The sequence below is a fragment of the Cavia porcellus genome, unplaced genomic scaffold, assembly GCF_034190915.1.
Source record: "Cavia porcellus strain 051 isolate PalLab524CR breed Dunkin Hartley unplaced genomic scaffold, mCavPor4.1 scaffold_1, whole genome shotgun sequence".
Taxonomy (NCBI): Eukaryota; Metazoa; Chordata; class Mammalia; order Rodentia; family Caviidae; genus Cavia; species Cavia porcellus.
The window spans coordinates 80,179,830-80,202,434 of record NW_026947484.1 but is presented as its reverse complement, the minus strand read 5'-3'; the positions used below and the strand labels follow the sequence as shown (position 1 = coordinate 80,202,434).

General features: G+C 37.3%; 1 long non-coding RNA gene across 1 annotated transcript in view; it reads right to left on the bottom strand.

The window, feature by feature from the left end:
• Positions 1-8,024: 8,024 nt before the first annotated feature.
• LOC111757497 (uncharacterized) overlaps positions 8,025-22,605 on the bottom strand; it is a 57,899-nt gene continuing 43,318 nt past the window's right edge. The window contains exons 2-3 of the long non-coding RNA XR_010048075.1: positions 9,815-9,900; positions 8,025-9,731 (exon numbers count right to left, since the gene is read on the bottom strand). This is a non-coding gene — a long non-coding RNA (uncharacterized LOC111757497). The remainder of the gene's footprint in view (positions 9,732-9,814; positions 9,901-22,605) is intronic.

The window sequence follows — 22,605 nt, the reverse complement described above, 5'->3', positions numbered from 1 at the left end:
CAAATAAATTTGATCAAGTCAATTTTAATAGACATTAACATGTGGCTGTGGGAACACACACACACCTCATCTTGTGGCTCTTTAGGAGTTAGAAAGGGGGCTGTGATATTTTATAAGCAAATTTTGATCACCCAAATAAATAGCTGGTGATGACATTTCAGTTAATTTTTAAGCAAAGGTGTAATGTAATTTCCCCCTCATTTTATGGTGGAAAAATGCTTTGGCTGTCAGTGGAGTGGGGTAAGTTGAGATCGGGCTACTGAGAGGCAAAGTGAGTAGCCACCTACATTTGTTGTGTTTTTGGAGTCTAAATTGTATTCAACCATGTGAACAGATCAGAGAGACAAGATGCAACACAAGGTTTTAGCATGTTTGAACTCATCTTTTCCACTTGTATATGATCCTTCTCTTGCTGAAGCCATCTCTATTCCCGGTGCCTTCCTCTCCCTTTGTAATAGGAAATGGCCCTCTGTGGAGACCAGAGCTGCTGTTGGAGGGTGGCGCCTGGGAAAGACCACACCAGCCCCAGGATCCGCTGAAAGGAAATTCCTCCTCAAGACCTCTCTCAAAAGAGCACGGACTTTTTTCATAAGTTAAATGATTTTGTTTCTTTCACTCTAAAGTAAAAAACATTTTACATTTTTCTCATTTTAAAAGTAGTATGTGATGAGAGAATAAAAACAAAATATTAATGGAGTGTAACAGAAAAATGAAAAAAAGTAAATGATAAGCATTACTTCAGAAAATAATCACTGTTGAAAGTATTAACATTTTGGAACATAATATTTGAGATATTTTCTTCCCTGAATTTATTTTTAAAACACAATAAATGATACTATATTATGTCTATTATTTTGTTATTTGGTTTTATTCACTTATTTATGTTTTGTGAATGTTACTTACATCATTTTAATTGGTAACTTACAGTTTGTCTTACTGAAAATATCTTCACTTTTTATTTTAATGTAATACAAATAGATATTAGTAAGTAAAATTCAAAAACTCTCTTCTATTTAAAAAAATTCATAACAAGGAGAAGAAAAACAAATTAATATGTGCAGTACCTTAATCGTAAAAGAATGGTCAAAATGTTATTCAAAGTATGAGTTATAGACCAAAAAAAGACTTCCTTACAAAACAGAAACAGTAGCAGATAGTGGCACAAAATTTTCTTTTTAATAAACTAAAAGAAACTAGTAATATAAATGAAACAAATTAGCATATATGCTGAATTTTTTTGAAACAAAGGAATTAATTTGGGGAATTATTTGAACTGCTCTCTACTTCTTGTTTCATATATATATATATATATCTCAATTTCTCATAAAATAGAAACCATTCAATAATTAAGCTGGTGATCTGACTTATTTCACTTAACATTGTGTTCTCAAGTTGCATCCATTGCCTTCAAGTGCCTCAACTTTATCTTCCTTAATGGCAGGGTAGTACCCCATCACCTTTTAAAGCAATCTAACCAATCTCTGTTAAATTGTTCACATTAAAAAGGCAAAATGTCATATCTTAAGAATTACCCTTGCCCAAGGTACACCATGCATTATTTCTGAAGAAGGAATTTACTATGTGATCCAAAAGAATTGTGGCTCTATCTAGCTTTTCAGAGATAGGGCCAGAGGGCTCCAGAGAATTGGGGAGTGATTTCTTACTTGGTATGAGTTCCTCAGTAGAGTTAGAGATACATTAAGATCAAATGAGAATGACACAAGTGTTACTGCTTTTAAAATGAGATCCTTAAATACACCATTTGAGTTTTAACAAAACTAGTTTTAAGAAAGGTAGATTTTTAAAACCTGTCCATTAATTATTATATGAATAGCATACATTTTTACTTTTCAATGGATAAATCTCTATAAAAATTATATGCTCGCTTTTGTTGAAACAAGGTTACCAATAGGGAGTTGAAGCCAAGGATTGAAGACTCTAGAAATATCTCTCACAGTGTTGAACCACCTATCCTTGTGTTCTTATAATTGAAAATACTGTTGGAAATTACCATGAAGACTTGCCACAAGCAGTTTCAACTGAATGTATCACCCTCCATATCTACCCAATACTAAATTGATACTGAGTTAATCAACAATAGCTGCATATTTGTAGATGCTTGTATTTTCTGAGCAGAATTAAAGGAAACCTCTATCAGAACAACAAAGACGTAATTGGAAACCAGTATCTTTAGAAACGTTCCTGAGCACCCATAGGCTGTGGATAGCTTAGAAGAAGGGAAAATTCCAGTGGGAAAAAAGGGTTGGGGAGGCTGATCCCTGAGGTGCCTCCCAATGCTAACCACTAAAATACTAGCAAACGTCTCTCAATCACTTCTCTTGCTGCCGTGCATATAATTCTACTCTAGATGTTGTATTTAATTTATGAATATCTTAAATATGATTCAGGGAGTTTGTTTTATTTTTTAAAAGTAAATGTTGCTCATTTGTGCCCTGATACTCTCCAGTTACTAGGCCTTAAAACAATCAAGTGCTTTAAAATCATCTGAGGTTTCGATTATTGGTTATTAGTCATTTCTATTTCTGGTAGTTTCCTAGATCAAGGTGCTGTCTCTTCTATTGGAGTTCTTGGGCTTAATGGAACTGACCTCCAATTTATATAGTAAGTAATAAATTAGTATCCATTTCTCTCCTTTTCGTCTCTTTTCTTCTATCTTCTCTTTTTACTCTCACCTCCATTTTCTCATGGTATCATCAGTAAGGTCATCACTCTTAATCAATGGGGTCTACACCTATGGATTCCATCCATGGATTCAACAAACCACAAATTGAAACTATTTATTAGAATTGTGTCACAGTTTATGTCTGGATGTCCCCCCACCCCGAGTCTCATGCAGTCTTGGAATCATGCTTTTTGGAGGTAACTGAATCTAGAGTCATTGTCTAGTGCTGGGATTATGGGTGTGAGTGCTACACCCAATCTAGGATGGGTAGCTTTCGTACAATAAAATGGACAGAAAAAGTCTTCTTCCTTCTCCTCCTTTGCTCTTGCTGATTTTGCTCCCTCCATCATGAATTCATGAGTTGCTCTTCTGCCATGTGCCTCCCTGCCTTAGAGGCAGCTGATTATGGTAAGAAACCTCCAAAAACTAACTGTGAGCTAACTAAACCTCTCCTCGTTTAACTTCGGGTGTCAGGCATTTTGTCCTGGCAACAATAAAAATGTGTCCAACACAAATTGCTTCTGTACTGAACATGTACATTTTTGACAAGACTTTTCCTGTCATTATTTCCTCACCATTACAGTATAACTTTATGTAACACTTATATTATTCTAGATTGTATAAGTAATCTGGAGATGATTTAAACTATAGAGAAACAAGTGCACACATTATATGAAAATATTCTGCCATCTATATGAGACTTGGGAACACATAGATTATTGGCATTCATGGGGAGGAGGGTCTTGGAACAAGGGACGACTGTGTTATTCCTTTGTTACCTTCTTTGCCTCTCTCTTGCCTTCCTCTAACTCTTCAAAAATCTACTTCTTTCTGATTCAGACTCCTTAAAAGTAGGCACGTTTTATTCTTTCCCATTGTTCTTCAGCATAGGACCTGGTTTTCTGGCTAGCTCTCTAGATCCCTCAGAGTTTACTGCTATTTGTTCAATGAGACGATGTTCAAGGAGCTGGGTTCCTATCCCCTTTGTGCCTTCATCCCCATTGTCATCCTTGAGTATTACCCACATGCTCCAGTATGTTTTTGATTGCAAAAATAACATCCAGTCATTGCCTTTACGAGGTAAGATCCTTCTTCTCTTGGAGTTCTTGATGGCAGCAAACACATGACCATGAGCAACTCTGAGGAAATCCATCATAAAATATCTGCTTCTGAGTGTTTGAAAAAATAAGCTGTTGCTATAGGATTTAATAAAGCTGGCCTAATGCCAAGATGGAAAACCTGTGGTCATCAATTCCCAAGGCAGCTTCAGCTGAGAGGGCTCATTTTGAGATGAAAATTGTCTTCCTGTTTTCTTACTACATCAATGATACAGCAATTTATTTGATAATTTCCAGTTGTGCACAAGCTAGTCAGCAGAAAGATTAGAGTTTCCTTTCTTCTCTGGATGAAAGAGTATTCATTCAAAATAAAGAAAAATAAATATAAAAAAAGAGAAGGTAAGAAAGAAGTAAGGGGAGAAATACATAGCAAAAATATATTTTAAAAATCCACCCTCTTCTCACTGATTTCAGGGGAAAAAATAATGTGATACACAATGGCCTGCTTAGTTTTGTTTTGAGCATTGCCTCTCCAGACACCTGTGTTATTGGGCAAACTGAGGAGAATCCTTAGCAATTTGATACTGTGTAAGTAAATATATCCCCTACACTGACTGTTCTTCTCTTGTTCATTTCTACTTTGTAAGCTGGAAGGAGGATATCAGTTGATCATTGGAATTTCACTTAGATTTTTCTCATTAAACTGCTCACACATTTTATTTCTTTTGGATGGGGAGCAGAGAGATAACATTCCAGACTTGCAAAAGCATAATAAAACCTTCAACAATTACAAGATACTTCCCTTCACCATCGGGGGAAGGAACTTCAAATTAGGCTGTAGATTTTCTATTGATGAGCAACCAAATTTATGATTGTAAGGTATAATAAAATTATCATATTACAACAAGGTCAGGAAATGTGGTTAGAAACTTTAACTGACTTTTGTTGCTAACTCCTCCCATTATGTTTTCAAGGTCAGAGTAAGGTCAAGTCAGGTCTGTTCATGGAGGGATGAGGGTAGCAATATGGGAATTTGGAAATTTGGGCTTCTACTTTCTCCTATCTTAGGAATGATCTTAGCCCCAGGCATGTAAATTGAAATGTCTTTATAGAACTTTGTTGACACTAAAGAGAGGAAGGGAAGGTAATCAACTCTGCGATCAATTTATTTGCTAGAACTGTTGTTTCAGGTTGGGAAATCTAAGGGAACAGGAAAGAGAATAGCATTGCTGAGGAACGAGGGAAGCAGAACTGGTCAGAAGCAAAGGTTGAACTATGATGAAATGGCAAGAAAGGTTTGGGCCAGTGCCCCAGGAAACTCCAGATCAGGATGACCCATCAGAGGGACCATCAAGGAGCAGTCACTGCAGTCAGGTCTTGCTGCTGGCCTTTACTTCAAGGTTGCCCCCAGGGAGCCTCTGTCCACCGATCCCTTTGGTGGAAGGCTGTTCCCCAAATAGGAAAGTCTGGAGGCATCACTAGCAAGGCTCTCAGGTATGAGGGCATTGGCTTCCAGACGGGGTCAGAAGGGTTCCCCAGCATCTAGCAACAACTGGGTTGAGATCATGAATACTCTTGATACACTGCAAAGTGAGGTCTCAGTCAGAGTTAAAATATCAAGATTAGCATGAAGGTCTTGGGACAGCAAAAGGTCAGGGCAATGAGAGGCTGGCTTTCACAAGTTCCTATATTTTCACTTGCCCTGTGCCTCCCTGAACAGTCAGCCAGCTCCTCTGCCTCAGTAGTACCCTTCCCCAAATAAGAGCTAATGAGTTAACAGTTCCTTTTGCAGGCACTTTCAAGGTATCTATGCTTTAATACTGTTTTCTGTGTCAAGAAAAGCCAACATAATGTAATTTTAAGAGCACAGGCCTTGAAATCAAACAGGTATTGATTCAAATTCTAACCCTGACAATTACTACTGGTGCGGCCATGACCAAAGGACTTAACATCTCAGATTCAATCTTTTCATTTATAAAATGGAGCCAGTAACATCGACCTCATTGGGTGAAAGTGACAAACTGGCATCATAAATGTGAAGGGTCCAATGCATGTTAACAGTTATTATTTAAATGACAGCAACTTAATATTACTAATAATATTTGCATCAGTATTATTAAGCAACTTAATATTATTAATAATATTTGCATCAGTATTATTAGACATCAGCCACATCTGTCTGGGCTGCTAGGTTTGTATTTTCCAGGTGTGGGATACAAGTGGATTTTTGCTAACAGTGTGACTATCTCTCTGAGATGGATCGTGTTTTTCTTATAACAACAAAATGCGGTCAGTCATAAGCTCTTCAATTGTGGCTTCTGTTCACACATGGAAGACATGTGGAGACACAGCGTGCACTGATGTTAAATGGTCTAAAAGCCAGGCCTGGGTCAGTCGATTAAGTGACACTAGTCTTTCTCAGCCTGCTGCTGTCTTGGGAGCAAATAACAGAGTTTGCATAAAGTAGGTAGAGCAAAGACAGCCGAGGGGAATGTGGTGTCATTAGAAGTTGCAGAAAACTATAGTGACTTCAGTTTTCATAATTAAAGTTTTTAAACTAAACCTGATATTCCTTTAAGATGCTTAAATACATTACCCATAAATTTTATATATGTGAATGAATACACATGAATGTATACATAAAATAAATCTATATAAGTTATAAATATATAAGTTAAATTTTCATGTATATATATTCAAAATTTGTTTCAGCACTGAATAAACAATGCATATGTTGGTGCCTAATTTTACTTCGCATCAAGATTAATTATTTTTCAAGGTAAATATTGACTAAAGTGGAGACCAGGGCAGTGTATACCTCTCAGTTCAATAATTCTCAATGTTAACTTCAGCAGAAATCAATGTCTGCTTATTGTACTCCCAAGGCCCAAAGCAGGCAACTCCACCATTTTAAATACATTTTAGTTCTAAAATTAAATTAAAACCCAAGTTGTAGATCTCATGGGTACTGTGCACTACAGAGTTCTTTCTACGAAGTGTTAAATAAAGGTATTTATTAGATCTGTGGCCCTTGTCACCAGTCAGATGCTATTACGCTTCTGTGGATATGAGGGAATCATTGTAAGGTGGTCAAAGGTAAGCAGGGACTATGTACAGGATTCATGCTGAAAACTTTTAGCCCAATCTCATTAGAGTAGAAATAACAATCAGGAGTCCATCTGGCTCTTTGCCATGAAGGAAGATAAGCAGCTGTTCATACTGCTCCCAGCCAGCAGTTCCAAAGCAGTTTGGGTGAATCCACAGGTCAAGCAGGAAAAGAAAGAGAAAAGGTTTGATGAGCCACGGGCCAGCTCCAGCCACTCCAGCAACGGAGCCAGGAGTGGGTGGTGAAGCAGGAGGTTCACAGGAGAGCCTCATGTACACATCTCTGTGTGTACACAGCCGTGGCCATTCCTGGTTTGACATTCGGGGTTTGCCATGTACCAGAGCAGCTGTAGCAACTGACTTACTCGGGAGCTGCCATTGTCAACCACAGGAGACCGGTAACCAGGACAATTAACAAACTAATATGAGGCCTTCGAAACCTTCCTTACATATATAAACCTCTGTCTCTGTCAGGCACTGCACTTCTACCATTTGGGAATATCAAGAATGGTACAAGTCAGGAGTGTTAAGAACTTTAGGATCCAACCATGCCTTGAACCATAACCAGACTAGAGGGCTCGGAGTGGAAGAACAGAGTGTGTTGCGGTAACCAAACACCTGCAGCACCCTCCTCCCAGAAGCAGCATTCATCTTTCCAAGGGTGGTGCCACACAAGTGGCCTAGTTACCTCGCACTAAGCTGCTTCTTCAGAGTTGTATTTCCTTTGTACTGCTACACTGAAGACCAGCTTCTAGCACATGAACATTTGGGGAAAACATTAAAAACATGTTCAAGTCATAGCAGGGAACTTTCACACATCTATTTCATCTGCACACTGTACAGAGTGGTTATACAAATGCCAGACATACTGCAACACATAGCCTGTGTATGCATACACACACACACACACACACACTCACACACACACGTGTGTGTGCAGATAAATATCTGAGTGTCCACCTAAATTTGATGCACAGAATACAAAATTTCCTATTTAAATAGGTAGACTGTAAGGACTATGAGAGCCACAGTTTTGTTAAGGTTACTGATATTTCCAGAATCTAGGTACGTTAACTACCCACAACATCAATAACAATTATATTACTACCAACAACTACACCAATGAATTAGAAATTTCACTGGACAGTGAGCACTTCAATTTCTAATGATACTAGCACTTTGCTTGGTACATGATACTTTATTATGGAATGAATGAATGAACTTTACATTAATCTAATTTTGTAAATTACAGAAATACTTGGCCATAGGGAAAAAGTTAAACATTAAAAAGAGTATTCAACTGCAAGCCAGAATCTGTGTTGTTCTATCAATTTTACTTCCCAGTAGTAACTGATATTATAGTTTATGTGCTTTTCAAAAATTTAAAAACACTTACACGTATACTTACAAATGGGAAAACATATTCTTTGTCTTTTTCTCAGTTTTAGCATCTTATCAGATAATAGATATCTGCCCCATTTTTTTAAAGACAAAGGCATAATATCCATAGCACCCTGTCATATTAAAGTAACATAACTTATTAATCATCTTTCATAGGTAGAAATTTGCATTCTTCTGAGTCATTTACCCTTTCAAGTAATTTGACAATGAACATCTCTATCATGCTTCAGAGGCATCACTAACAGAGACTCAGTGGATATGGTTCCTCCTGATAAACGAGCAGCACAGGGCCTTGTGCCCCAGTGAAGTTGACACAAAATGAACCATCCCAAAGTGCTATGGTTGATACTTTGTGTCAACTTGAGAAGTTTAGAAGTTTAACTAAAGACACTCAGCAGGGAGCCAGGATCCTTACTTTGTAAATATCCTCATCCTGTGCAAGCAAAGGGCACAGAGATTTTGCTAATACTACACCCACCTTGGAGAAGGGGTGGCCTGTGTACAATATAAAGGAGAAAAGGCTTGCTCTCCCCCACTTTTTTGCTCTGGCTGCTGCCTCAAAGTATTGTCCTAGTGCAGTGCCACCCTGCCTTGGAGTCAGCTGATTATGGACTGAAACCTCCACAGTGAGCTAAATAAACCTTTCCTTGCTTCATTTGGGGTGTCAGGTGTTTTGTCTCAGCAACTCGAGAAAGTAACCAAGACATAGAGTTATTCCCAAAGATTTTAAGTTAGAACAAATTCTACTCATTTTTTTAAAAATGTAACTTGGGACTAAAGTGTGGCTTTTATTTCTGTACTGTTTGCATGAGTGAAGTCTCTAATACTCAGTGATATGTACATACTAGGTTTCACTTTTAGTTTCTTAGTCTTTGGAAACTAAGATTTAGTGCTGGTGAATAAATTCCACTCTTTGAAATACTCATTAATATATTACAGTGTTGCCAATCCCAGCTCCTGGCATAGGGCTCTCCTTTGAAATTCTGATTTAACCTGCCTTTTACATGTATAATCTCACAAACAACAGTGGGCATTTTGCATTCAGAGGGCTTTGGGATCAAACCTTTAGAGAGTTTATTACTGGTCATTCTCAGCTTCTGGCTCATCAGCAAATTCCAAATTCATCTTGATGATTGCTACTGCTGTACTATTCATCCAATTTTATTTATAAATGAAACAGGCCTTTGATCATATACTCTGCAAAGTCTGCTGCACTGTGTTGAATCTGCTGTGTTCCCTTTGTACTTTAAAAGCAGTAACCATGCTAGAGACAGCTTGACCTTACCGTGAGAAATCGCATTTTATCATGAAACTTGGCAGAGCCTTCAATTTCCTCCCATCTAATATCTGTCAGTCATTCCCATCGTCCAGGAAACATTTTCTCCACTCTCCATGTGAAAATTGTTATCTCTGGTGGCAGATACAACTTCTCTGGGGCCAGATCATCCTCATCCCCGGCTCAATCATGTTGCATGGCTGGATCCCTGTAAAAAACCAATTGTGTTCTTGAAAGTGTAGCTGGAAAGTTGGTAATGCAATACAAAGACACTAGGTCCCCTGAACATACCATTAAGTTACTGTTCACTTCCCCTCAGTTATGTGCCAATCTCTCTGACTCCACTGTTAAACACAGCAGGCATAAAAAAATAGAGTCTGAAATGAAAGAAAGAGATCCTATTTACTGAATCATATTGTTGAGCTGACGGGAACTTTGGGCTTTGTGTAATCATAACCCTTCATTACAAGGACAAGAAAGCCGAAGCCCAGGGAGTTAGCTTCGATTGACTTGGCCAAATCACTCGATTTATTAATGTTACAGCTGGAGTATAAAGCATGTTTTTTATTAACTAATTTTACTGAAGTACAATGTACATACCATAAGATGCACATAGTTTGAAAGTCTAGTTGATGTATTTTGCTAAATGTATATATCTATGTAACCATAACCAACAAACACTAAACAAAATAGAGACCATTTAATTGTCCACAGTGGTTCATCACATTCTTCATTCTCATTGGAAAGCAGGTCTTTGGTTCCTAGTGTATTGTTTTTGTCACCAATGGATTTTCACCAATGCTTACCTACACCATTATTGGCAAGGAGCCCATAACTAGTAATAGAGTATATGGAATTTCATTTTAATTCTTGCTTAATTAACTATATGATGTTAGGTAAGCAGTTTCACTGAGTCAGTATCTACAGCTTTCACAGGCCAGAGTATAAGTTAGAGGCCAGATTATAAGGGTGAAAAAGCTTGCCTTTGGTTCCTCATCCCCATTTGTTCTGAGATATTTCCTTTAGTTTCTGTGCTGTGAGATGTAAGTAGTACTTTCTAGTTAGGTTTTGAGCTATCTAGGTACTCTTACAAAGAGAATTAAGTAAATGAACCCTTTGTTTTACAAGAACCCTAAAATTTTAGGATTTATTACTAAAGGCTCAAATAAGTCATTTGCTTACAGTCACCCAGCTTGTAAGTGGAATTTGCATTAATCATAGCTACTGAACTCCAACAGCCAGGACACTGTCCAGTTCTGCTACTCTGGCTATGGGAAGTCTCAAAGATGACAGTGTTTAAACCAAAAAGAATGACTCTTTGAAGGTGGAATTTGACCTATCAAGTCCTCTTAGAGGAAGTGTGATATATGGCCAGGGAAGTAATGGACACTTGTGCAATATCCCAGTCCTGCCAGTGGGGTTGTTCACTTGGTCCTGACCACGGTGGGAGGCCCAAGAAAGCCCATGAATAGTGCACCATTCCAAAGGAATAAACTGTGGCCATATCTGTCTGGGACAAGCCTGTGACCCAGAGAAGATGGGGCAGGTGGATTCTAGGGGTGCGATGGGGCAAGCAGGTATTATAGGCAATATGGCCTACAGAACCTTAGGTTCTAGGCTGGAGTGTATAACTCTTAATTATAGTAAAAGGAGAGAACTAATCACCCATTCACTCAAGGAGGTCACGCTTGCTAGAACCCTCATGCCTAGTGTGGTGCTGAAGCCTCCTCCCCACAGCACGGAAAGGGTTGTCTCATCTTGAGAGTGAGAATTAAACCTGATTCACAAAGAAAAGGCTTAGGAAGTCTGGCCTGAGAGAAAACTCAGATTTAGTCATACATTTTTGCTTGTCATTATCTATTGCAAGTTTAGCATAATACGTTTTGCTTTGTTTTTGTTTCTTTCTTTCTTTATTTCTAGACAGGGCCTTGCTATGTATTTCCAGCTCATCTTATAATTGCCATGTAGCATAGGCTGGCCTTGTATTTGCAATCCTCCTTCTTTAACCTCCTGAATGCTACTATTAAAGATAGTGCTACCACAACTGGTGCATAATACTCTTTTTTTTAAAAAAAAAACTCCTCTTGGCTGTTAAAAGTTTTCCTGAAGTAATTCAGGGAAGGATGTGAGACATGAAAGCAGTTCAATAGCTCAGGCACCAAATTAAGTACAACACATGTAATTCAGACCATACTTTGCTATGCAGGGAACTTGTAGGACCCAAAAGAAACAACTGAGATTTAGGGATGACAGCTGGCTGTGTCTTGAAAACATCCTAGACTGAGTCCTGCTTCTGGTTAAAGCTCTTTCTTGGTACTTTCTTGACTGCAGGCCTGCTAAGAGATACTCTAGATGGGGAAGCAGAATGCAGTCTTTAGTTGGGTTAGCAACACACTGATACATGCACTGCCCTTGGCCAATATCCAGCTACAGTTCTAGAAATACCTTAGTCCTTTCTGACTGGATTGAGTCTAGAAATAAACCTGGATCCTATACTTTGGAAATTTTAAAACCCAATAGACTTGGTTAGTTTTGTAGCTGGTTAATTCTCACACCTCCTTGTCATATTTTAAAGAAAGCTGCCGGCGATCAGAAGACCAAGACCGCACAAAAGCAGATGATACAGCAAGCAATTTCACGGGCAGCAAGACAATGGAGGCTTTGAGTAGTTGCTGGGCTACCAATGTCTACCCACTGATGGTGGTTTGCCAGGTTACCTTTGCCTCTAGTTTTAACCTTGAATGGGTCAGGAAAGTCAAGAAAGGGTGCTTCTTAGAGTCTGAGAGAAACAGGGATGTAAAATCAAGTTGCAGTTGCACAAGAACAGAAAAGGTAGCTGAGCCTGGAAAGGGTAGAGTAGACCCCAGGGTAAGACTGTTTTCCAAAGAGCCAACTAAATTAATCAAAATACTAAACCAATGAACCACCAAGGGCTGGAGCTCCAATAGGATTCCTTATCTCAATGTGAAGGGAGAGTGACTACTTACACTTGATAAATGTGTAAAGAGAAGTATTTGTTCATGTACAACAGGGTATATATTTCCCTTAAAGCTCACAAAATTTCCCCCTGGCCCACCAAAGCATGCATATTCATTTCTGACCAATGTTCGAGAATGTTTGGTTAGGAATAATCCATTATTTTGATCTCTGCACCAAAGCACTGTTTCCGGAAGCCAGTGGCACACAGGCACAGGAGCAGTTGAACTTCGCAATGCCATACCTTGCCCTTGAGACTTGCTTGGTCCTGATCTTCTCCCCTCTAAAATACTTACACTCTCAAAGCCTGGAGGCAGCCAAAGGAAGAACACAGCCCTAATACAGAGACCGCCTCACCCCAGGGAGTTTACTTTAGTGGCCATCTACAAGAGGCTTCCTGTTGGGTTACCATTTTGTCCCTTCAATTCTAGGGGTTAACCAGGGAAGGTCCTTGGTTAACCAAGATGTCCAACCATGCCTCTGATGTCCTCGTTCCCACACCCTCAAAGACCAGAGAGACCCAAGGTGGATTTAAACTATTTTTAACACAGAGATGGATGACTGAGGGCCTTACACAAAAAACCTAGTGTAGTTGTCGTCATCATAGACCAATCTTAGGTTTCTCCCTTGTTCTGAGCCTTATCCTCGCATGACCTTAAGAAAATTGACTTCAGAGAGTAGCACTAGCTGTTGCCTGAGCTTTATTGATGCCAGCAGAGCTACTATGATGACAAGGGGTCTTCTATAATGCTGAAAATCTCCTCTCTCTCTCTCTCTCTCTCTCTCTCTCATACCAAGGATTGAATTTACAACCTTGTGCTTCCTAGCAGGCGTGTATGCCACTGAGCTAAATCACTGGCCCTCCTTTATCATTTTTGTTGTGAGTCTTACTTCATGCGTAGCAAGCACTGCACAAGCCTGTGACCACACTTCATGAAAAGGAGTAGATTTTAGAAAATAGTTTTGCTTATTTACTTTTAAACTAAGAATAGCTAAAATCCCTCCAAGGGTTAAATCATACTCTTTGGATCCCAAACACAACTCAAATGTAGGCACTGCTAGCTTTTTTTTTTTTCTTCTCCAGATTCTGAATCTTCAGTGCTTTTATTTTTTAACGAAAATTCTACATTCATTTTCTCTGAAAATGACTTCTCTGTGCTCCAGTTTTTCTAGTTTAAAGATAAAATTGGATTTTTTAAAGAAGTTCAGAAACTAATTTTTAAAAATCGAAGACCATCAATAAGTAGCAGTTAGTCATTTGGATACTATTTTACACCCTCTTGTGCAAGGGACTACAATATCTTCTATCATCATTTGATGATGTCATTAGGCAATTCAAATTACATAGTTTTTGCTTTTCTTTACTCATGAGAATTTCATTAATTCTGAGCAATTAAATGGAAAGCTCAATTAGCCAATTCTGAGTAACAAAGTACTATTAGAGAAAGACATGTTCTGTTTTAAGTATACTTTCTAACAGTTTATAATAAACTGAAGCACTGTGACACTTTATGATCTATGTAAAAGATTTTCCCTAATCCTTCAACATCTTGCTAGTTTTTAGGGTTTTAAATATTAGAAATTTAGAAAATACAGAAGAGCATTTTAGTAAAATTATAAACAACCTATATGTTCACTACCCACCAACAATTTGTTGCATTTGCTTTTCAGTCTTTTTTAATTAAAAAATCTTTGCAGAATGAATTGCAATCCTCTTTGTTTCCTATTGTGTCATCCCCTTCCCTTAGTCAGTTAGGGTTATGAATACACACACACACACACACACACACACACACACCACAAGCATTTTAAGTTCTATTTAATTTATGTATCAAAAGACATATATGCCAGCTGTCTTAGTTACTTTCCTTGTTGCTGAGACAAAATACCTGATACCCAAATTTAAAGGAGGAAAGGTTTACTTGGTTCATAGTTTGTAGATGGTCCAGTCCATAATTGGATGGATCCAAGGCAGGGTGGTATCACAGAGAAACAGTTTATGGTGGGCAGAAGGCAGCAATGCAACAAGGGACGACCACAGCTCCTCCGTCTCTTATATTTGATCCTGTTACTTAGTGCAGGTTACAATCACACCCTTAATCCTTGTGCCCTTGAGTCTAGCATTGCACCATGAGTTAATCCAGTGTTATACACTCTAGTCCCAGCCACCTCTGAAAAAACTCCACCGATGACCACATGAGGCTTTGGGGGCCATCTGGACACAAGGCTTAACACTAAGCCCATGTGTATTCTCATTTTCAGATACATTTTAAATGCTCATAAGGGACAGCTTACCCTGTGTATTTTTGTATTAGAACTTACTTTTACACTTAACATTAGTTTGTCCATGAATATATCAATTGATACATGACTTTAGTTGTATTATTTATAGCATCAAACATTTTGGCAATATGTATATTATTCTGGTTTCATTGTTTTTGTTTGCCTTTGTTGTTCTATTTTGTTTGCTTTTCCTTCTTGTCTTCTATTGCATTGGCCAACTTTTTAAAATTTCCTCTTCTAGTTTCAAACTAACATAGCTTATATCTAGTTCTTTATTGGCAATTTTTAAATTTTACCTTTAGTGAGTATTTTTAACTATTCAATTCACATTATGTTAATAAGTATTAATGTTAATTTACAGTCTTGTTCTGAACAAGCGATTTAACATATTTTAATTTTAATTCAAACTGATTTGATTATTTAATATTTTTGTTCTGCCTTGTTTTTAATACAAAATATTGGTTGTTACTTGCTATTCATTAACATTTTTGTCATTTATCCCCTTATCTCATCAATGTTCTTTTTCAAAAAAGTTTTTGATGAACATACATTAGTTGGACATATTTGTGAAATTCAGCGTGATACTTCCATACGTGCATACATGTATTCTTTATGCACCCCTCCCACATTTCTCAAGTTCCAGTAGCCACTATGCTATTTTCAGATTTTCTTAGTGTCTACATGAGAGAGAATATGCAGTACTTGTTTCTCCATGTGTGTCTTATATCACTTAAAATAACTTCTGATTTCATCCATTTGCTGCAAATGATGGAGTTGCATTTTTATTTATGGATGAATAATACTACATTCTGTACAATGATCACGTTTTTGTTATTTATCTCACTAAGCACCTATGCTACTTCCATACTTTGGATACTGTCAATAGTGGCATTGTTCTTGAAGTCCATTTTTCTTCCTTGCTTCTTGTTCTTTCTAAACTCTTACAGGAGTCCTTTGGCTGAGTGTCAGCCAACTCTTTGGCTGTTTACAGAATGTATTTATATTACTTTCACTCTTGAAGGATCATGTTTGCTTCCCAAGAGAAGTTTGAAAGCATGATTTTTTCATTGGAGATATTTGACCTTCTCTTTCTGTTTGCCTATAGGATTTGCTCTTAATAGTTTGTCTTCTCAGTGCAAGGCAGTTGTTTTTGGAATTGTTTATCTTGCTCATGACTCAATGTGGTTTTGTAATTATTTTATAAATCTTAATTTTTTACTTTTATTTTTATTTCATTGTCTTGGAGAAATTCTCATCTACTACTTCTATCTGGAATTTCTACTTGGATATTGGTATATTGAACTGTCCCACTTCTATCCCCTTTGCCTCTTTATTTCTTTATCTGTACTGTGTTTGCTATGTTTTTCAGTTTTTTTTCCTTTTTTTCTTTTTGTCTTTTTTTCATTTTTATCGGTACCAGGGATCAAACTCACGACCGCCTGCTTGCAAGGCAGGTGCTTATGCCACTGAGCTAAACCTCCAGACCCTATTTTTTTCAGTTTTCAATGCACTAATTATTTTTCAGTTTTCAACGCACTAATTTTTTTTTAATCTCAGTGAGTGCATTTCATTTCTTAGATTTCTATTCAATTGTTTCTCAAATTTAATTGTTCTTGTTTTACATCTCCTACTTTTAGATTAAAGATTTATATTCTTTTGAAATAAGGATACTATTAATATTTTCAATTTATAATTTCCTTATCCTAAATGCTAGTGTGACTGCTGAGGCCTCTAGAGATTGAGAAATATCTGTGATTTTTTAAAATACGCTGATCAGTTTTTTCATTATTAGATTTGATTTTGAGTAGGCAACAAGAAAATTAGCCTGAAGTCAAGGTTCCTGTGAGTATAGTGAAGCTATTCCAACCAGCCTCAAGGTCTAAGCAAGAAGCAGAAAGAAGAACATTGGTGAGTAGGAGAGCACAGCCGAATCCCTTCAAGGCTTTGGGTACAGGCAGGAGCAGCTTCGAGGTGGTGTCGTCTGCACAGTCGCACAGAGCCCCACAGTTAGTTTAGTGCTCTGCTTCTGTCACCGTCTTGAACTTCCTTATACTTTGTGAGTGGAAAGCTCTTTTATATCTTGAACTAAGTCCTGAAATTTATGTAGCTGGTACTGGTACCAAGGGATGTCCTTAGGAGGCATGAAAAGAAAAACTGAACTCTGCTGACCCCAGTGTGTTGGACTAGAAGAGACACACAGCCAGGAAAGGCTGTGTGACACACATGGATCCCTACTCCTTCTTGGCAAGGAAAAAAGAAGACTTTCTATAATTTAAAAGGAACACTAATAGCGGGATCCTTTTATCTGATTTGACATTTACGACTCTGAAAGGAGAATTCAATCTCTACCCCTAAAAATGTATAGAAAATAATCTGAAAGAGACTGTAAAATGAAAACATGCCTTGAATTTTCAAAGAGATGTTGTATAGCAGGATTTAAAATTTACTCACAGTATATTCAGGTGAACACGGAAAATGACAGAAAATGTTTTCTGTTAATTAACCTAATTTTCATTAATGGTTCCCATCAGAAAGAGGTAGGAGGAAAAGTAAAAAATGTAAGTCAAATTCAGTAAACCTGACTGAGCGTGATAAATGGAATAGTCTTTTTAAATTTTGTTTTCAGAATAATTATTTTAACATTTTTTTCTCACCTAAGTGAAGTGGTTGGTTCTTTACACGTCCCCCTGTTCCCTTGATTCTCTGAGGTGACCTGTGAACACATGGCGGGATGTAGCGAACATGGGCATGTGGTCAGGGGTGGCAGTCTCGCACCTCCTGCAGGGTTCTGGGTCCTCACTGGCCTCCACCACATTAGCACTCCTTGGTTCCACAGTCCTTGCTCACTATTCTGTCATTGTACATCTCTGAAGCCATAACACTTGAGATTTAAGTCTCTTACTTTGTTAAAAGTCAGATTTGCCCCACTGCTTCTGGCCCCTCTAAGTGTCTTCTGCCTGGTCCCAGCTGTTAGGCACGGGACATTGACCTGCACTCTCTGGCAGGTCACCTTACTCTTGCTGGGACAAGCCTGACAGAAGGGCCACAGATTCAGTTCATCTGCCTTCCAGATAAACTTAAGGCTGGTGACCAATTCAGCACATTCTGTGTTTACATTTCTTCTTGCCCCTATGGGTTTAGTTTCCTTCTTTATTTCTGGCATCTGAAGATTTCTTTTTTTTTTTTTTCCTGTCAAGCCTGGCTTGAAATAAATTACTTTTCTATTTTATTCCTCATTTCTGTGTGCAGAATGATACTCTGTCTGCCATCTTGTCTGGAAGTCCCAGGATCTTATTTTGGTAATAATATACTTTAACACCCTCCTTTTCAGAGGCTAAGGAGAAAATACTTCATTTTATCCTTTTAAAATAAGTACAATCTCAATTAATAAACTTTTGGTATGCATTTTTTCTCTTTTTTTGTCATCTATTTTTTTTCTATGCAGGAACCTTTCTGATTTTCCTCTATTCACTAATATAAGTCCTCAACAGGAATTAGATCCTGTGAGATAGTACTGTACAATGTGGCCATTCCAGGACACAAATGCAAGTATTCCAATTAATTGTTTAATAAGTCACTGTAGGAGCACTTCTATTAAAAGGCATCTAGAAGAGGCAAATTCTTTGTCTATATGGATCATATAATCTTCTTGGAAAATTAAGGTGGCATAAAATAAGTAACATCACAAGTGTGCATATTAACAAGTGTTCATATCCATGCTCCTAATAACAGCTATCTTAAGCTCTTGACTAGGTGTTCTTTGAAGAAGCTCTTATGGAAAAGGTTCATCCTGAGTTTTCTGTGTTCTGGTGTTTGGTAAGTTTGGAAGAGAAATAGTGTTGCAGCCTCATATTTATGTAGTGGTGATAACATGGATATTTTCTTCCTGTGTCTTTTCCACGTAGTAATTTTTGATCACAAATAAAATACATGTTTATTGTAGAAACGTACAGAAAATGAAGCACCCTCTATAACTCTGCTCTACAGGGTCAACTGATGACATTTTGGCTTTATAATTTGTCTTTTTGCTCAACTATTTCAAAGAAAGCAACATGGTAGCTACTGTTAATTACAGGTTGTCTTGTGAAGTGCTGTGTTGCTTACATTGTTCTGTTCTGATCTGCTTTGTTATGTCCTCTTTTGTCTTAATCTCTTTAAAATAAAAAAACATTTTTTTAAAAAAGAAGGATGACTGGACACATGTAGCTACTCTCTCCTCTTTTCTAAATTCTTACTGCAATGACAGAAAAATAAGACTTGATTTTGTAACAGGTGAAAAGTGAAAATAAAAAATACTATTTACATAAAAAATTGTCTTTTTCTGTGAATCTGTTTTATAAAAGTAAAAACTAGAATCATATTGAATTTGTTCCTGTTTATTTCTTCCTCATTTATTATCAAAACTTTTTATTCAAGTAAGATTCTTTTAAATCATATTTTTTGAGACAGGATCTCATTATGTAGTTCAAACTGGCCTTGAACTCACTGTGCAGCCTGGGCTGGCCTTGAATTTGCAGCGTAGCTCCTGGATCAGCCTCAGGTATGTGCCACCATGCCCTGCTGGAACATAATTTTAAATGACTGAATAATATTTATCATACTTTTAAACAATGCCATTTGTGGATCATGGGAAAAGCCAAGTATTTGAGTGCTCAAAATTCACTTGCACATTCTTCCATAACAAGAGAACCCTAATTTTATTTGGCTCTAGACTATGTCCTGTTAAAAGTTATATTTCTTACCTTTCTTTAAGTAGATGTGCCCATTGATCAAGTTTTGGCCAATGACATGTTTAACACTTATTAGCAATTTGAAGGAGACTTTTTTTTTTTTTTTTTGTCTTTTTACCTTCACGACTGCCTGCTTACAAGGCAGGTGCTTATGCCGCTGAGCTAAACCCCCAGCCCCTTGAAGGAGACTTTTTAACGGTGGTAAACACCTGTAATCCCAGCACTCTGGGAGGCTGAGGCAGAAGGACCAAAAATTCAATCCCAGCCTGGGCAAATTATCAAGCTAGTAAGATCCTGTCTCAAAATAAAAAATAAAAAAGGGTTGGGGATGTAGCTCAGTGCAAAGGTCCTGGGTTCAATTGTCAGTACAGAAAGGAATAAATAAAAATAAAAAGAGACAACTTAGTGGAGAACAGCTCCTCTTTGCTTTTCCCTTCTATCACTTTTCTGCTGCGTGGAATGGGGAGGTGATGGCTGGAGACCTGGCAGGCACGTTGGTTTATGAGATGACCTTGATCCTTGATGGGCCTGGTCTAGATAACACTGCAAAATACTATATGCCCTGAATGTCCTATCAATTTCTTTTAGGTGAGAAATAAATATATTTATCTTCTACTGAAGTACTGATTATCTTAAATTTTAAAAATTAAACATAATTTTTAAATTTACATGAAATTTTATGTAGTTATAATGTACAACATGATGTTTAAAAAATATATATATTATACACATTATGGAATAGCTAAATCTAGCTAATTGACATTTGTATTAGCCCATGAAGCTATCACTTTTGTGGTGATAACATTTAAAATCTTAGTACTTCTAGGGGCTGGGGATTTAGCTCAGTGGCATAAGCGCCTGCCTTACAAGCAGGCAGTCGTGAGTTTGATCCCTGGTACGGATAAAAATGAAAAAAAAAATCTTAGTACTTCTCAAGAATACAGTATGTTAAATATAATTAGCATGTTATACAACGGATCTCTTCAAACACATTCCTCTAACTGTAATTTTGTATCCTTTGACCAACCTGAAATATTTTCTCAGGTGCATACAACCTAATTCTAACTAATATAGATAGGCTGATTCTAACTCTTTGCTATTAAAAGCTATGCTTGGACCTACTTGTTCAAACATCTCTACACATTTTTTCTGAGTAATTGTAGAATATTTTTCTGGATGTTGAATTATCAATTGAAAGATTTATAGACTTTTTTTTTCTTTAACTGTTTTTGAAGTAGTGTGCCTAATTTAAGAAGTTATTCTTAGTGGCAATTCCTTTGAGCAAGGAACAAGTAAAGTAGGGCCACATATCCTAAATCCATGCCTAAAACACTACCCTTTCCTTTACTAGAAGGGGTAATGAACCACAGTCAAAATGATAAAGAGTAAAGCAGAACAAAAAGCAATGAAAATAGATAGCTGTGTTTCAAGACTTCCTAGTAGTTCTAGTACTTAGTGCCTAGGTCTCATTAAGATTTTCATTTAAATTAAATTGTAAAGCAATAGAGCAAAACAAACAAAACCTATTACTGGGATCAATTTCTTCCTCTGGCTTTAGTGCACTGTGAACTGAGAGATACTTAATGTTAGTAGCTATGTAAGTCAGTAGTTGTCTAATGTAAGCACACAGGAAAGTCCATCCAATGCCTGTTGGAAAATGTGCATTCCTGAGCTTCGCCTCTAGGTTTTCTGATTCAGGTTTAGGGCAGGGCCTTGGAATTTGCGTTTTACAGGCCTGACATTTTGGAAAGCACTACTCCAAATATTTTAAAGATATTTCTCAGATACTGTGTGAAAGCCTGTCTATTAGGAAGTCTCATTCCTTTGCTCTGCCTGTTAGTCCTTCCGAGAAGCTGACCAAGGGTACGCACAGAGGCATAACTGAGATTGGCATTTGTGCTCTTCTCCGTCATTTGATTGACATCCTGTAGCTCTGGATGTAAAGTAATGGCCACACGAATGAATAATGGATATGATATTTTAGAAATTATTTAATGTATTTTTTATTCCTCTTAAATCAAGATGCCATATGGCTCCCTATCCTTTTAATCAATGAGTTTCAATGCTTCAGGGGCAGGGCAGTCACTGGCTCAAACACCAAAGTCATCGCCTAGCTTTGACTGTCAAATGAAGCTTTTTATGTATTTTATCCCCAGGGAAAAAGGGCTGTTGAAAGCTAGGCTGCATCAAGAGAGGAACAGAATTTCTAAATATCCAAAGCTTCCTTTATATGTCATTTATTTCTGATCTTATTAGATTCTTATTAAACAATGAGGTCTGTAAAATCTCTACTTTTCATATTTTCTTGAGGTTTTCTCTGTAGGCAAAGCATAGGATCGATTTTGGTAATCTGTCTTTCCTTCAATGATTGTCAGGTTCTTTAGCTATTAAAATAAGAGAGCTGATTGTAATATTCAGTTCCTCTGTGTCTGTATTTATTTTTTGTCTCCTAGATCTCATTGATTTGAAAGTATATTAGTCTCTCCCACTGTATTTTATTCATTCGTTTCTTGAATATTCTTTTTGAATTTAAATTTCATCTTTATCAAAGCAATATTCTTTCACAGTCAGGTTGTACTCTGATGCTTAAAATAACAAGAAAAAACCACATAATCCTGTTGCATTCCTTTCCTCCAAGTTATCACTCCCCAGGGGCAACTGCTTTCAACTCTTTTTGCTTTATCTTTTAGTTGTTATCTCCATGTTTCCAAATTATGTGTAACTTTGACTTGTAAATTTTAAATATTGTCTATTAATTTCCTACTTTGGAAAATGAGTTTGGGGAGAAATGGAGGTAAACAACTCTATTCACTCAGCCACATTTAGTCTTTAAAGAGAAAAGTGGTAATTTCCTCCTCTCCAGGCTAAAATCCCAGATGGAGGGGAGTAAGTACTAGAAATAATAAGATGTACCTTTGAAAATGTTGGGTGCCTATTTTTCTAGTGAAAAATCCCTCACGAACACTCTAATGGGAGATCCAGACAATAAACAAATATGGAAAATATACATCAACACTATTTGGTTAAAAAATGCTATGATGAAACAAAGAAAGGAGATAGATAGGATAGGGAGGTACAGTTTAGTGTGCTCTG